Source organism: Armigeres subalbatus, chromosome 3 (genome assembly GCF_024139115.2).
Source record: "Armigeres subalbatus isolate Guangzhou_Male chromosome 3, GZ_Asu_2, whole genome shotgun sequence".
In the NCBI taxonomy this organism is placed as follows: domain Eukaryota; kingdom Metazoa; phylum Arthropoda; class Insecta; order Diptera; family Culicidae; genus Armigeres; species Armigeres subalbatus.
In genome coordinates this window covers 257,365,749-257,383,723 of record NC_085141.1, presented here as the reverse complement: position 1 = coordinate 257,383,723, position 17,975 = coordinate 257,365,749, and the positions used below count along the sequence as shown (strand labels likewise).

The following is a 17,975-nucleotide window of genomic DNA, read 5'->3' as shown; positions in this document are numbered from 1 at the left end:
AAAAATGTTCAAACGGTTACGTCTGTTTGTCTGTGGTAACAGCGTTGCTAAATCGTCTGGAAAAGTATTCGCACATCTCTCAATATAGGATCCCCACTGTAGACCAAATGCAGGTGGTTGTGGAGAAAAAAAGTTGTTTGATTACAGGCTTCTTTACATAAAATACACGGAGAAAAAAATATGGTAGAAACAAACAAATATCAGTTCAAATCAACAACAAATTCTAGGTTGAAATATGCACAAACAAAAATCAGTTTATTTTTGCCATGTATTTTGGTTGAATCTAACTAAAGTTCAATGTTGAAGATTTAGGATTTCTTTAGGTAAATTTAACTAAAATTTGTTTGAAACTACTATTATGATGGTTGTTTCATTTTGACAGCAGGTGAATCCAACAAAATTATTAGTTAAATCTGATTTATCTCCGTATACTTATTTTTGCAAACGGGTGTTCACTTAGTAAATTAGTAGATTAAGAATCTCCAAACTAGATCATGCAGATGGCCCATTTCCATTCTATTATTTAGGGGAAATTGTTTTTTGTAGGGGTGTTGCATTCAGGCATAAAAAGGGAGAGATGGAAATCTCAATTTATTCTTAGAAACGTGTATTTACGGACAATGTTGAATTCTGGAATAACATATTATTTTTAATTGTAAGGGTGACGTTTTGAATCGTTTTTTCAACCAACCTGCACCGCACCACACATTTCTATTTAAAACGAAAAAAAAATCAAAAATATATACCGTGAGCGTGCCTTATTCTGCGCGGCTCCTTATTCTGCGCACTTTGACACTAAAACATTTTTTTTAAATTTTCTTTACTGTTATTATTATATTTACTTACATGTCATCAAAAAGTTGGGAATTTATTGTTGTCATGGGCAGATAATAAAGCAATAAATTAGCGTTGATAACAGGAATATGAAGAATCGCTAATGAACAAAATCACTAAAATGGAAAATGTCAAAAAATGGCCTCCATTAGCAGCAGCGCTAAAACGCACATAAACAATTTTTTCTCAAATTTGAGCAAAAAAAAAATTTGGACTCATTTTTTTTTTAAAGTGAAGTGCAAAAGCAGATCATTTGTTGCTTTAATATGATGAAAATCGGCTTTCAGAGTGTAATCTCTATCTTATAGAAAGAATTTTATGTTGCGCAGAATATGGCATAAAACTTACTTTCTGTTCCCAAATTGAACGTAGCAACTGTTTTGGAAAGGAAACATATTTCAAAATGCTGGAATAAAACTAGAAAAGAAAAAAATGCGAAGAAGATAGATTATCCGGAAAGAGACAAGGGATATCTGCTACTTGGCCTTGCGCACCACATCTCCACTGAGCATTTTTTTAAACTTCGAGGTATCTTATCTAATGTGTATATCACGTGACTAGCACGTATAATTTTCCCTGAAAAATCGATATAATTCCCCACTCGAAGATTTCCTAGGTCGGACTGGCATTTCAACATTTGAGAAAATAGCACTTTGGGCATAATTAGCATTTATGTTAGACTGGTCTTATTATTCGCATTGGATTACATTTATTTCCATTCCATATAAATATCGGATTTGATCGGAATAAAAAATGCCCTTTTCATCAATGGCGAACTTAAGTAAACAAAACAAAACAATAAACTTGACCATTGGCATGAACACAATAACCGATCTGGAAAGTTATCTAACGGAAAAAATGGATCGTCGAAAGCAACTTGTGGCGACGGCGAGCAATCGGGTAATGGACTTGAAAAATGAATAAGACCTTTGTGCACATACATCATACACACATACACGCACACACAGACATCATCTCAATTCATCACAGCTGAGTCAACTGGGTTTGGGTCTAATTTGCCAGGTCTTATAATAAAGTTCGTTTTGGAGTAGACGGTTTTTCGTATACTTACACTGCCAAAAATATCTATATGAGATATATGTGTCGCCGCTATAAATTTTCGCAATAGCTCCACCCTAATATAATCGATATAGAACCACACATAAATTAAATAATTGCTAATTCAAGACCACACATAAAGTGTATCTGGATATATATTTTATTAGTAGTTTGCGTGGAGAATGGTTATGTGTGCGTTGATATACATCATGAGTTAAATCTATGGATTTTTGCCAATAAATATGTGTGGATTTCTAGTAGTGTAGCGTACAAGAACGATAAAACGTTGTAGTCAGATAGACTTTAGGAAACATACATGGTACTAAAAACGTACAAAAGTGTTGAAATATTTGTAAAATGATCAAAACCATTTCATGAGACAAAAAAAAACTCAAACTGAGTGTTTATTATTGTGCGCAGAATTAGGAACATTGTGCGCAGAATATGGAACATTTCAAAATATTAGGAGCCATATGGCAATCCACAAATCGAATCATAATATATGTTCTTAGTCAATTTAATCAAAATTTTAATGATTCATGGTCTTCCCTGGATTATACCCGATCAAGAATGCATAACCAAATTATAACAAGGGGAGTTATTTATTACAAAAAAATATTGTAACAAAATGTGTTATAAATTTTGCTGGTTAAAATAACAAAAATTATATCAAAAATATCTCTAGCCGTAACATAATTAAAACAGAGGTTGATACCTTCATATCAACATTATAACAAACGTTGATATAATTTTTCTGTACAAAAATCTACTTTAAAGGTAATTGCCTACATCAAGGATAGAAATCTGGTACGCTACCACGCCGGATTTCCATCCATAATGTAGGCAATTAACTTTGTTCCAGCTATTTATTAATATCGAGCGGGTTCAAGTTATACTGAAGGTGATTAACTCCGATTTTTTTTCCAATGTCTTCAAAAAATGTAGGCAATTATTTTGCGAAAATATTCATTACTAATGTTGTTATAATTTTGATATGTAATAAAACTGGCCGGAGACACATTTTTATCGAATTATCTAATTGTAACACACGTTGTTTTTAATAACAACAATTGATAGAATTGAGTTATAATTTTGTTATGCATTCCTGATCGGGTAGTTACATAACTACAACCAAAATAATTGTCACGTTTTAGCTACGTGAAACCATACGTGGATTTTTTCCACAGCATTTTTCACGTAACAATTAAGTGATTCAAAGGTGCAGGAACTCAGTTCCACTCAATCGAATGTCACCAATATCCCACATGAAGGTTACGTGACTGCTTCATGACCTTCAAGGTTTTATTTGATATATTTATAATAATTTGAAACATTTTGATGAATTTGAGATGTATAGTAAAAAACTCGGTCAAATATTTCCGTTTGGTTGATTTTTTTTGTTGACCGGGAAACGGATCCGAAAACGGGGGAAGCAGTTGAGAACTTGAGCAGTTTATATGGCGGATTTGCACATGACCGATGATTCTGCTGCAAAAGTATATGAAAACATCATTACACAACGGATATATAATAAGAAAATAGTACTAACCTTATGAGGAACTGATTTCGCGTAACCCTTAGGAAAATTATTTTGTACACAACACTGACTTGCAAATGTTTTGATGGTCGATTCTGACAGCTGAGTGAGTTCCCAGCCAATGTTTTAAAGACATGAAATTCACGTAAATCGTACCGTTTATTTTGGCGAATTTCAAGAAATTGTATTTAATGTTCACTATACACCATTACGTTTTATAGGTGTCAGGTGAAATAAATGGTGTCAGTGAAATTTAGTGGTTACGTGATTTTTCACGTATAGTTGATGGGTTTATTATTCTGAGTGTTCATAAAGGTATTCATAAATCATTATGGTTCCTCGATAACAACGATTTTATTTCAAAATTTTCTTAAATGCACAGAATATGATACCTCCACGGTACCTACTGGTATTCCATTGATTTGTCATAATCGTTAATTGAATGATTACCTACTGTGGAAATTTGATGAAAAAAGTCTTCCAAGCAATATGTTGTGACTTATTTTATTGGCTAAACAACGGCAGGGAGTGCTTTTGGTAGCTGCAATCTTCAAGGGAACGACAGTCAGAAGGTTCGTTTAGGGGAGTAGTTAATTAAAAAAAACATTCGGTCATTTCTGCTCTGAATTACAGCTTCCGTTTCAACTTACCCCGCATTTCAACTTGCCCTGGTGTACCTTACTTGAAATAAAAGTTAAGTTAGAGAATGAATTCTAAATATCTTTTTTATGTAGCAAGTCCATAATGCATAACATTTGTTATATCAAGTAGAAGTTTTGTACCGCCATCGGGGGTGGCAAAGGGTCTGGGGGTGAGAATGGGTCCTCGCTCTCACCGGCAGCCTGGAGCTCGTAAAGCAAAATCGTTTAAAAAAGTCCCTTATATTTTAGTCTTCTTGCCCTCAGATACATTCAATCCAATCTACAAGCATTCTAAGAAGTTTAACAGTGACCCATTCTCACCCCCATTTGACCCATTGTCACCCCGACGACGGTATTCTAAAATATCAAACTTTTCAGCCTCATAGATATGTCCTAATATAGAATTTCAGAAATATTTAGGATTCTGTGACAAAAATAAACACAAAACTTGCATTTAGCACGCAAACATGATATGAAATAACTTTGTGTATCTCATTTTCTAATCTATGTTTTGTATTGTTTGACCTTTAGATATCAGCACGTCAATCGCGCGAAAAGCACATGCATTCTCTCAAGCCAATCACAAAAACAACCCCGCGTCTCCATCTGCATTTTCCACTGCTTCGCCTCACACTGTGAGGAACAAAGCTACTTTATCTCCCACTCACCCACAGCTGAACGAAAGCTACCCGGTGGGCATTGGTTGAAATTCACCCAACCGCTCCCTACCACACATTTGGAAGCGACCGAAGAGGTTTGGAATAACTAAAGTAAATCCGAGAAAATTTTCATTCATTATTTTCCCCCTTCTTCGCACCCCGGGCCCATTTGGGTCGTGTGTTGATCCTTTCGTGTATTCACGCCGCCGCGCCGCTCGGTCGGTGGCGATGTTGTTCCATGAAACCAGTCAGCGGTAGCGGGTCGTAGAGCTTCGCCGGGTTTATCTTCGTCGGTTTGCCGGGTCATATGTTTTTCTATGCTCGTAAAATTTCGGCTAAACCTCGGTACCATGTTTATGATGCTCGGGCCGAGCGCCCACGAAAGTTGAGGATGTGCGTAGAGTTGCTATGATGGGGGTGAAACAGATTGCCTTTTTATTTTTCTCAGGGCCGATATCTTCACCATCGTCGAGGCGTTTCTTTTCCACGAGCGCACTGATATAATGTATATCTCATGTTTAGTAGTCTCCTTGAGGAAACTCAATAAACTTTAGGCTTACAACAAAAATATGAATTACAGTAAAAATCAATTTAAAGCATAATAAGGCTGCACGAACGCAGCTTTATTGTGCAGTACAGGTTATAATCAGTCAATTGGTGTTACATTCCATGTTGAAATCAAAAATGAGCAAGAATCATAAACAAAGATTCAAATCCATCATTGCATTGGTCCACGTTATTTCGTTGATACCAAGGCCCTCCCTCAAGTACGGCCACATCATACCTAGTAGAGTTAGAGCTTTCCGCTTCCGAGCTGGGGTAGCGTAGTTCAGTGCATAGCAAGTCGTTCGAATGCGTTGCACGTGTTTTCGACAGGCGAAGGCTCCGCGGTACACTGTGCTGGTAGACTGTGCCTGCAGGGTTGCCTCTGCAAAGCTACTTTTGCTTTCCGCCCGCGCGTTTTCCGCAACCGTTTATCAGGGGATGCAGGCTCAGCTTTTCCCTGTGAGCTAGAGGCAGCAGTGGAATAATTCAATTCGGGGCGTTCGTCCAGCTGGCGGTGGTTTTGAGCGGTCAGGGGAAAACTACTTCAGTGTGAGAAGTGATTCCTAGCTTGTTTGCGCAAAATATCCATGTTTGCATCGTCGGGCTGTATTGTAAACATTTGCCTTTGAGCTATATTATTAAACGCATTTTAGTGGTACACTACCAGAGGATTAGGTGAACTTGTGGTGTCAAGTGGTGTGAGGTACTGGTTAAATACATCATTCAGTTCTAGTGTTTTGATGGCACTGGAATCAGCTGGTTTATGGTATACTGTTTAGATATTACATAAGTATGGACAGCGGGAACGTTTAATGGAAGAATTATTTTTCCCCAACAAACAGCTGTTTCCATTGCGGTCGCCATTGTTTAATTAAACTTTGTCCTGTCTATGATTGAAGTCAATTAGCGCAGGAAGTGAAAAAGGATTCAACAGTGTCGGGTGACTTTGAGTGATTACCTTTGCATTTGTATGAAGTGAAAGTTTCTGGCAACTTTATAGCATATACAGGTTTGTTACAAGTAGTATGTTGTATACATTTATTTATTATTTGTTCATTGTTAGCATATGGAGTTCTTTAATTTTTTGATTTATTTTGCACAGCGTTAAGCCTGAATTGACTCAGAATAGAGTAACTGTTCATACCAATGGTTGCTACTCCATGATCGATCAGAAGTTGTGTAAATTGAACCTCGACCCAAGTGTAAAGTGGTTGGGGTTACCGCGCTGATTCTCGGAGAGCACGTTTCAGCAACTCTCAACTGTTAATCGACAGCGGAATCAACCGAGTTCTACAGAGAGGAAGGAAAGACTAGTGCATGGTTATTGTTGGTACTCTGATTCTCCGCAATTACCACGGAAAGAAATTTATTTTTGTTGAGTGGGGTGAACAGAGATATAGATATAGATTAACAGGTGAAATTAATGTACCTATGCTATATCTAATGTGTACTGCAATGTTAATTTCTATGTTGAACTGGTGAAGGTACGTTCAAACACGTACTAATTTGCTAACTACAGTTTCAGCTAAGCAGATTTTAAAGAACTGTTTCCCGTTCGTGGCTCTTTAGAACCAACTGGCATTCCTAATAATAGTACGTTCAAACACGTAATAATGAAAATTTCTGCTAAACAGAGCACATGCATTTTGACTGTTTGGCTACTCGCGATTCTCTCGTTAGAAGTTCTAAAGTTAGAACTGAACCAAACAATATTTGGCACACCAAAACACTCGAAATTTCTAATAAATAAAACTAAATTATTTTTTCGCGGTATGAAAAACTTCCGAATTTAAGGGTTTGTGCTTTCCTGTATAAATCGCTTATTAATCAATTTTTGTGTCGACATCCTTGATCAAAACCAATAATTGTAATTTAGTTTTATATTGCAACAATTGTATGGTGGTATGATCGAATTTGTAACTAATATTTGCACTAAATCAGCGTTGTTAATCGAAGAGTGCCGCGTTTGAGATAGGTCGCAAAATTATTTTCTGCTGCTGCTCCCGTCAAATTTTTTTTTTAACAATTTCCGTTAGTTTTTTTTTTGTTAAATTGTTAAAAAATCCTTGTTTCTCAGAATGGACGAATTCGGCATGTGGTGTGAAAATAGTGTAAATAGTCTGCGTTGCTCTGGAAAATGAGGCTTAAAGGAGAAATGCATGATAACGATGGTTCATGTCAAGGTTTTTGTCAAGATCCTTCGCATGAAAACTGGATGGGAGGAGGATTATAACGGAAAACCCTGTGTAGCTGGTGAGATCTATCTAATATACCCTTTAAAACCATTTGTACATAATTCAAAATAAATCATGGTCACGGTAATCCTAGGATATCCCATACAGCATATTTTAAGCAAAACCAAGTTTCTATAGGATTGAAGCTTAGTTTTAAAAAGGTGCCAATCCGTCGAACTTGAGATCACTTAAATTTTATAAGATCCATTTATATATAGGCACGGCAAATGCTGGGTAAAGCGTACCATTGGTACTTCGCGTACCTGAAGGAATAAAATAGACCCCATCTCGCGGTCCTTAGCCTCTTACCCAGGAACTCCTATCCCTACCTCCCCGCCGTGCTGGCCGGGATACGAGCAACCTTAGGGAAGATCGGGTAACCAACCCCGGTGGGAACTATGGTCGTATGCTGACAGGGAAGGGGGGGTTTGCTCCTCTCCGGAGGTGCAAATCTTATTGAGCGTCTGTTCTCCATGTCAGGATCGGCTCACAACAGCGTCTGTTCTCCATGTTAGGGGCGGCTGATCATCGTCCGAGTGCCAACGAGGGACTCTAAGTGAAACTGTGCACCATGGTCCACCGGAAATAAGGAGGAATGGTCCTCCGGAAATTTAGGGGGTTTGGTGTCAGGCCCTGCAAGCCAGCCTTTGAAAAATCATAAGCAACGAACAATCAACAAGAGAGTACGGACCGGAACCATCGGCGAAGACCACTGCGATGAAAAGGGACTAGCGATTGGAAACTCGGTTCGTGGAACTGCAAATCTCTCAACTTCATCGAGAGCACACGCATACTCGCCGATGTGCTCAAGGACCGTGGATTCGGCATCGTAGCGCTGCAGGAGGTTTGTTGGAAGGGATCAATGGTGCGAACGTTTAGAGGTAACCATACCATCTACCAGAGCTGCGGCAACACACACGAGCTGGGAACAGCTTTCATAGTGATGGGCGATATGCAAAGGCGTGTGATCGGGTGGTGGCCGATCAATGAAAGAATGTGCAGGTTGAGGATCAAAGGCCGGTCCTTCAACTTCAGCATAATCAACGTCCATAGCCCACACTCCGGAAGCACTGATGATGATAAGGACGCATTCTACGCGCAGCTGGAACGTGAGTACGACAGCTGCCCAAGCCACGACGTCAAAACCATCATAGGAGATTTGAACGCTCAGGTTGGCCAAGAGGAGGAGTTTAGACCGACTATTGGAAAGTTCGGCGCTCACCGGCTGACGAACGAAAACGGCCTACGACTAATTGATTTCGCCGCCTCCAAGAATATGGCCATTCGCAGCACCTACTTCCAACACAGCCTCCCGTATCGGTACACCTGGAGATTGCCACTGCAGACAGAATCACAAATCGACCACGTTCTGATTGATGGATGGCACTTCTCCGACATTATCGACGTCAGGACATATCGTGGCGCTAACATCGACTCTGACCACTATCTGGTGATGGTTAAACTGCACCCAAAACTATCCGTCATCAACAATGTTCGGTACCGACGACCGCCGCGGTACGACCTAGAGCGACTGAAGCAACTTGATGTCGCTACTGCATACGCGCAGCATCTCGAGGCAGCGTTGCCGGAAGAGGGTGAGCTCGATGGGGCCCCTCTTGAGGACTGCTGGAATACAGTCAAAGCAGCCATTAACGACGCAGCGGAGAACAACGTCGGGTATATGGGTCGAAGTCGACGGAACGATTGGTTCGACGAAGAGTGCAGACAGATTTTGGAGGAGAAGGACGCAGCGCGGGCGGTCGCGCTGCAGCAAGGTACCCGGCAGAACGTGGAACGTTATAGACGGAAGCGGAGACAGCAGACCCGCCTTTTTCAGGAGAAGAAACGCCACCTGGAAGAAGCGGAGTGCGAGGAGATGGAACAGCTGTGCCGTTCGCAAGATGCACGCAAGTTCTATCAGAAGCTCAACGCATCCCGCAAAGGCTTCGTGGCGCGAGCCAAAATGTGCCGGGATAAGGATGGGAGCATCTTGACGGACGAACGTGTGGTGATCGAAAGGTGGAAGCAGCACTACGAGGAACATCTGAATGGCGCGGAGAGTACAGGCAGTGAAAGTCAAGGCAGCGGAGGAGATGACTACGTCAGTTCAGCGGACGATGGAAGCCAACCAGCCCCCACCTTGAGGGAAGTTAAGGATGCCATTCAACAGCTAAAGACCAATAAAGCAGCTGGTAAGGATGGTATCGGAGCTGAGCTCATCAAGATGGGCCCGGAAAAGCTGGCCACTTGCCTGCACAAACTGATAGTCAGAATCTGGGAAACCGAACAGCTACCGAAGGAGTGGAAGGAAGGAGTTATATGCCCCATCTACAAGAAAGGCGACAAACTGGAGTGTGAGAACTTTCGAGCGATCACCATCCTTAATGCCGCCTACAAAGTGATATCCCAGATCATCTTCCGTCGTCTGTCACCATTAGTGAAATCAAGCCGGCTTCGTTGACGGCCGCTCGACAACGGACCAGATCTTTACTGTACGGCAAATCCTTCAAAAATGCCGTGAATACCAGGTCCCAACGCACCATCTGTTCGTTGATTTCAAGGCGGCATACGACAGTATAGACCGCGTAGAGCTATGGGAAATTATGGACGAGAACAGCTTCCCTGGGAAGCTTACCAGACTGATCAAAGCAACGGTGGATGGTGTGCAAAACTGTGTGAAGATTTCGGGCGAACACTCCAGTTCGTTTGAATCGCGCCGGGGACTAAGACAAGGTGATGGACTTTCGTGCCTGTTGTTCATCATTGCGCTAGAAGGTGTCATGCGGAGAGCTGGGTGTAACAGCCGGGGTACGATTTTCAACAGATCCAGTCAATTTATTTGCTTCGCGGATGACATGGACATTGTCGGCCGAACATTTGCAAAGGTGGCAGAACTGTATACCCGCCTGAAACGTGAAGCAACAAAAGTTGGACTGGTGGTGAATGCGTCAAAGACAAAGTACATGCTTGTGGGCGGAACCGAGCGCGACAGGGCCCACCTGGGAAGCAGTGTTACGATAGACGGGGATACCTTCGAGGTGGTCGAGGAATTCGTCTACCTCGGATCCTTGCTAACGGCTGACAACAACGTTAGTCGTGAAATACGAAGGCGCATCATCTGTGGAAGTCGGGCCTACTACGCCCTCCAGAAGAAACTGCGGTCGAAAAGACATCGCACCAAATGTGTCATGTACAAGACGCTTATAAGACCGGTTGTCCTCTACGGACATGAAACATGGACAATGCTCGAGGAGGACTTGCAAGCACTCGGAGTATTCGAGAGACGGGTGCTTAGGACCATCTTTGGCGGTGTGCAAGAAGACGGTGTGTGGCGGTGTGTGAACCATGAGCTCGCCCAACTCAACGGCGAACCCAGTATCCAGAAGGTAGCTAAAGCCGGAAGGGTACGATGGGCAGGACATGTTGCAAGAATGCCGGACAGCAACCCTGCAAAGATGATGTTCGCTTCCGATCCGGTAGGTACGAGACGGCGTGGAGCGCAGCGAGCGAGATGGGCAAACCAGGTGCAAAACGACTTGGCCAGCGTGGGGCGTATCCGAGGATGGAGAGATGCGGCCTCGAACCGTGCATTGTGGCGTCAAATTGTTGATTCAGTGTTATCTGTTTAGATGTTAACTAAATAAATGAAATGAATGAATATACCTATTCTTATTTTCCATGTTCGTTACATTTTAATATTCTATATGATTTTTGACACGTTTTATATATTTTCTTCCTTGAACTGAAATAAACATTCCGAACTAATGACGAATAGGTTTTATTAGTTGTGATTTTTGCATTTGTATATCATGAGGCTAACACAGGAGTTTTGAAGTGACAATTTTCAAGAATTTATTACCAGATTTAGGATGTTTTGGGCGTTCTCTTCTTATTCAAGCCAATCTAAATTGAACAGAATATGGAACAAGGAATCAAGAGATCTATTTAAACTTCATTAATGCAGGATCTGGAAAACTTAGGTATAATCTGTTCGAACGAATCATATACATTTATATCAAATATCATGCACATAATTGGAGCGTGATAAATTATAGAAATTTACATTTCATTTTATCTTTACATCTGCGCGTGCTCAGTCTAGTTACATCCAAATTAGCTAAAAATTTAGGAGGATTAATTAAACATCAAATGTCATCGTTTAAGCATAGAGGAGCGAAAAAGTCAAAATTTGAATCACTCTAATACCCATATTGCCCATAGAGAATGGTTTTGTAAAAAAAAGTTCTATGATAAATTCAGTACAAACATGTATGCACAATATTCAATTATAATACATCTTTTGATTGATTTGATTGGATGCATTTTTGACCTGTACGTTTTCTGTTGTTGTTTTGTGTTAAAACCTTATTTATAAACTTTAAAGCTTATAATAATTCTAATTTACAAAAAAAAACCAAGATTAATCCACCTAGCGGTGATGGTGCCTTTCTCGTTCGTTCAAAAGGTATTGAAAAATTTAAATTAACACCAATATGTGGATTGGTCTTATTTATCATATTTGTTAATAGGCATAACAAAATTTCTCGCCAAACGCAACTTGTTGCAAACAAATCGGATGAGCATAAGAGCAAAAAATGGCACTTTATTTTGTAGTTTTAAAATTAGTATTTTCGCCATAACTTCTGACCCAATTGTACGATTCCACCAAGTTTCTATAGGGCACAATGGGACAAGATTCTGCGTCGAATGCAATCTGTTGCGAGCGACCTGAGAATCACACATATTGCACATCAATCACTGTAACCTATATATGACCGGATTCAGTCACAATATGGTTACTGCAACCAGATTTGTTGAACTTGTGTTGCTTGGGGAATAGATGAAGTCTAAGTGCTAAAAAAGTGAGCTAGACTTTTTTGAACTCTTCTTCACAATAAATAGTAATTTGACCATAACTTCTAAGCCCATAGTCCGATCTGGCCAATTTTCAATGAGAAACAATGAGACATTCTACGTCGAATGCAATTTAATGCGAGCAAATTGGTTGAGGAAATGTGCCTGAAAAATGCGTGAGTTTTTTTTAGTGATTTTTCCATTAAAAACCCAGATTAATCCACCTAGCGGTGATGGTGCCTTTCTCGTTCGTTCAAAAGGTTTGAAAAAATTTGGAAGAAATATGTGGATTGGTCTTATTTTTCATATTTGTTTATGTATGTATGTATGTATGTAGTTAGCCACCATCCTGGCTGGAGTCTTGCTCTGCATGCGGTTCCACTTAACAGTAAGGTCAAATTTCAATATAATTTTGAATTCAACATATTGCTGTATGAAAGGCCAAAAATGGGGGTGGTGGACCTGTAAGCAGAGACACTTACACTAAACCCACAGGAAAATAAGAATCTCCTTCCAGCAAAATGATCCAACAAAAATAATAATGAAATTTGCAATTCTTGTTAAGCTTTCCACGGGATGGTTTGTTTGAAGAAGGGCGCGTCAACTGGTTAACAACTGTTGGAGATAAAAGTAATAGACGCGAACGACTGATACTTTCCTTCCTTGACTCCGATTGGCTACCACTTCATTGTCCAATTGTAACTTCATTGATGCCCTGATGCACCCTCCCAGTCCCATTTCATATATTTACAGTCAAATCAGTAATATTGTAGAGGAAATAAGGTGGTGTTTCGGCTGATGAATACCGTTATCCCTGGACCTTGGGCCTGATCTGAAAAAAATATCCCTGATGGCATAAAAATAATATAGCATATGTATTATAACTAAAATGAAATATATGCATGATAATAACCAATGTAATGAGTATAAAATAATGATAATGCATATTTACAATATAATGTTCTTAATAGATTTGCGAGCAAAATATCATATAGCCATTCGAATGAGTTTGATTGTTGGCCATATATTTGATTTCACAATAAAATATATGTCATGAAAAAAAAAATACGAATGTTACAAATCATTTGATGAAGCAAAATAAATATGTATATGATGAAACATTATTACATTATTTGTTTTTATTTGTTTGTTTTCTTCCTGTCTTTTTTATGTCAGAAAAGTATTTGAAAGTTAGAAATGATCAATTAAATCGAGGTAATATGGTTGGAGTTTTGCTAAGTTTTATTAAGCACTGATGAAATGCAACGAAAGTTTTCATGTAGTGATTCTTATTGATCACAAATGCTTTTCAACTCAATAATGGTATATTCATATTACAAGCATTTACGAGGCATTTAGAGTGATAAATTTCATATGAAATGAAAATACGATGAGCAATCCTTGATATCAAGCTACTCTTCATCATGTGAGTAAAATCGTGCTCTGAATAGGCTATAACAGAAGACATTTAATCTGTAATAGATTAATACATTAAAAAAATATCAATAAATTACGAGCTAAAAATCACAGGTGAATCATACTACGTTTACTACATACTACAAACCCTTTGCTACAGTGTCAAAGAACCCATACCATATATTATTTACTTTACATGTTTTGTACGGCAGGGTTTGCTTTGTTAACCGAAGCTTGCTGTCATCTGACATTTTGTTCAGCTGGTTCTGAAAAAAGGTAATTCTATACGTAAAAAAATAACCTTATATGTTATGGCAAAAAACCATTCGAAAATACTTATACTCTTCATTATGCCACCTAATGCTTGATCCCATATCAAAAAGCTTATAACATTCATAAGTTAATGAAAAGTATAAGTTTCCGAATGTATGTGACCAATGCGATGTATAAGTTTTTTCTTATACATGTCATTAAGCGCCTGCTTCGGCAAAAAAGTATTAGAAATATTAATAATAAACAACATTAAATTTTTTTACGTGTACTATGGGATCACTAGAAAAAAAAGTAGGTTCTGAAAAATGGTGGCTCTGGTATCGTAATCATTGAATATTTTTATTGGTGTCAACCGGCCCGACAAAGTAGTCGAACCTCCATAAGTCAAAACGGAAACCCGAAAAAAAGTTATTTTGTATGGTAGGGTTCGATTTCATAAATGTAATTTAATAATCACAAATTAAATGTATTCCTATAACAACAAAATATTTATACATAGGGAGTCTCGTAATAAGTATTACGAATATTATAAACATGTTTAGAAGGAGTAAAACGATTATAAAAAGTAAAATAATTGAATAAAACGTTACGATGTATGTAATATATGATAACCAATACGGAGACAATGAGTTTGGATATTTCCGTTGGTAAAAAATAACCCTTTAGCTGTTGTACACAATATACAGTTTATATTATGAAAATACTGTTGAATACACTGCCATATGATGAAAATATTCCATATAATTTGCTATTTGAGCTCAAAGAGTTTAATTCATATACACTTGAAAGAAATTTAATAAAATTGAAATTACTATATTAGAGGTGATGGACATTATGTGTTAAAAAATAGGAATGAAACAAATGTAAAGAATATGATAAGAATAATAAAATCAATAAATATTCTGAAAATATTAATTATAATAAGGTAATGAATTAACAATAAAAACTTCACTTGTCATAAGACGAGTCTGCACAATCCCACTCAATTCCACCACTCAACTGTACCCCAACAGATACGTACCTCGACCCTAACAGTAAAGCCGTCTTCAGTGTCTCGTACTTGACTCGACTTCGAGACGCCGAAGACGACCCCACCGCTGAGGTCGAAACACGCATCTGTCAAGGCACAATCAAGTGTTGGAACCAAATGGGACCGTACAAAATCGTCTTATGACAAGTGAAAATATTCCACTAAAAAGCTCAAAATAATTTTCACAGGCTGACTACTTTACCCACAATTTAAAGACTTGGCAGCTCTTCGCTTCCGAGAGGTGGTAATCCTGAAAGATCTCCAGCGATGCCTGCGGCACTGGTTACCAGTTTCCCACCGACCAGTGAGCTGCTACCATTTTCACTTGAGCACTATTGTCAGCTATTACGATCTATCTCATTGATCCGAAGAAAACACGATCGGCTAACGGACGCCTTCAGGGCCGTATGGTCTCCCTCGGGGGTGTAGGTTAAGTTGGGTTAAGTCGACCATTCTTACCCGCGGAAGTTAATATTTGTACACCAACAATTTTCAAAATTTGCACAAGACAAAATGTCACACGCGAGAAAAAATGCTTCCGTTTTAAACGATGCCGAGTGTTTTTTTTATATTTGTTTATATGCATAAAAAAAATTCTCGCCAAACGCAATTTGTTGCAAACAAATCGGATGAGCATAAGAGCAAAAATGGCATTTTATTTTGTAGTTTTAAAATTAGTATTTTCGCCATAACTTTTGACCCAATTGTACGATCCGGCCAAGTTTCTATAGGAAACAATTGGACAAGATTCTGCGTCGAATGCAATCTGTTGCGAGCGACCTGAGAAGCACACATATTGCACATCAATCACATTAACTTATATATGACCGGATTCAATCACAATATGGTTACTGCAACCAGATTTGTTAAACTTGTGTTGCTTGGGGAATATATGAAGTCTAAGTGCTAAAAAAGTGAGATAGACTTTTTTGAACTCTTTTTCGCAATAAATAGTAATTTGACCAGAACATCTAAGCCCATAGTCCGATCTGGCCAATTTTTAATAAGAAAATATGAGACACTCCGCGTCGATTGTAATTTAATGCGAGTAAATCGGTTGAGGAAAAGTGCCTGAAAAATGAGTGAGTTTTTTTTAGCGATTTTTCCATAAAAAATGGTATAATTTTCGATCCCATAGTCCGATATGGCCAATTTTCAGCAAATCGGTTGAGGATAAGTGCCCGAAAAATGAGTGACATTTTTTACGCGATTTTTTTGTATGAATTTGTATTTTGGCCATAACTCTCGATCCCATAGTCCGATCTGGCCAATTTCAAATAGGAAACAATGGGAAAGGATTCTGCGTTGAATGCAACTTGTTGCGAGCAAATCGGTTAAGGATAAGTGCCCGAAAAATGAGTGACATTTTTTACGCGTTTTTTTTGTATGAATTTGTATTTTGGTCATAACTTCTGATCCCATAGTCCGATCTAGCCAATTTCAAATAGGAAACAATGGGACAAGATTCTGCGTCGAATGCAATTTGTTGCGAGCAAATCGGTTAAGGATAAGTGCCCGAAAAATGAGTGACATTTTTTACGCGTTTTTTTTGTATGAATTTGTATTTTGGCCATAACTTCTGATCCCATTCTCCGATCTAGCCAATTTCAAATAGGAAACAATGGGACAGGATTCTGCGTCGAATGCAACTTGTTGCGAGCAAATCGGTTGAGGATAAGTGCCCGAAAAATGAGTGACATTTTTTGAGTGGTTTTGCGCACACACACACATACGCACACATACACACACACACACACACACACACACAGACATCACCTCAATTCGTTGAACTGAGTCGATTGGTATATAACACTATGGGTCTCCGGGCCTTCTATAAAAAGTTTGTTTTTGGAGCGATCATATAGCCTTTACGTATACTTAGTATACGAGAAAGGCAAAAACATTTTCAAGTGTGTTTTCATGTTTGAATTGAATTTTAATGCGATTTTCACGTTGAGGCATGTGTGAAGCATTCTCTTAAAGATCATATAACTTTTACATGATAAAACTTATCAATAATAATAATGTCTCAAATTGAGGGTGGTTCATATATATATGGTGGGTCATATTCACGTTTTACACCACCTTACTCGTGATTTTTGCATGACAAAATGTCATATAAATCCGTCGGAACATATCTGCTGAAGGAATGAAGAAAATTCATACAACCGTTTATGAGTTATGCGGATACGAACACAGACCATTTCATTTTTATTATATAGAGAAGATAGAATAGAAGAAGCTTTAAGTGCATAAATCTACACATTTGAAAATATAATAGGGGTAGGTATTTACCTGCGTATCTGATTATTGAATTGTTTCATACACAATCACAACTGATTCACATTCAAATCGCCTATGAAACATTACTCCTAGTAGAATGGAAACCGTTGATTTTTTAAAGCTGTTAGTACTAATATAGCTTAACCCTGGAAGGCACAAGGCGATTTTTTAGAAATCTTCGAAAATATTTTAAATGTAAATAACCATTGAAATCATTAACATTAAAAGTATTTTCGGTCTGTCGTTTTAAAACAACATTGCACATTTAAGAGTTAAACGATAGTGACGCCTGGAAAATGTTTCATGATCCGTGTTCGCTTTATCGTTGATGCTGTCTATTCAGTTGCACCGTGCTTGGTCAGTTAATAAAGATGGACGTTTTCTCTTCACGGCGTAGTTTATCCCGTTTTCAACGTGCAATTATTGACAAAAAATAAAGAGAAAAAAGCTCTCAATTTACATAAATTTGCGTGCTTCACTTGGGCCATATTGCAAATCAGTGGCGCGTTAACAGCTGGAAAGTGGATCCATGATTGTAGTATGTATACTTGGTATGCTGCACCCGCCATGAACTTTGATGGCATGTGCTAACGGCTGAGGAAATCTGAA

At 38.7% G+C, this 17,975-nt stretch overlaps 1 protein-coding gene across 4 annotated transcripts in view; it reads left to right on the top strand.

The window, feature by feature from the left end:
* Nucleotides 1-5,581: 5,581 nt before the first annotated feature.
* The window catches only part of LOC134219166 (synaptotagmin-6), a 60,690-nt gene continuing 48,296 nt past the window's right edge, over nucleotides 5,582-17,975 (top strand). For 2 of the 4 annotated variants that reach the window (XM_062697871.1, XM_062697866.1), the window contains exon 1: nucleotides 5,582-6,285. The gene's annotated coding sequence lies outside the window, so the exon portion shown is untranslated. The remainder of the gene's footprint in view (nucleotides 6,286-17,975) is intronic. The other 2 variants (XM_062697867.1, XM_062697869.1) reach the window with 2 other exon arrangements.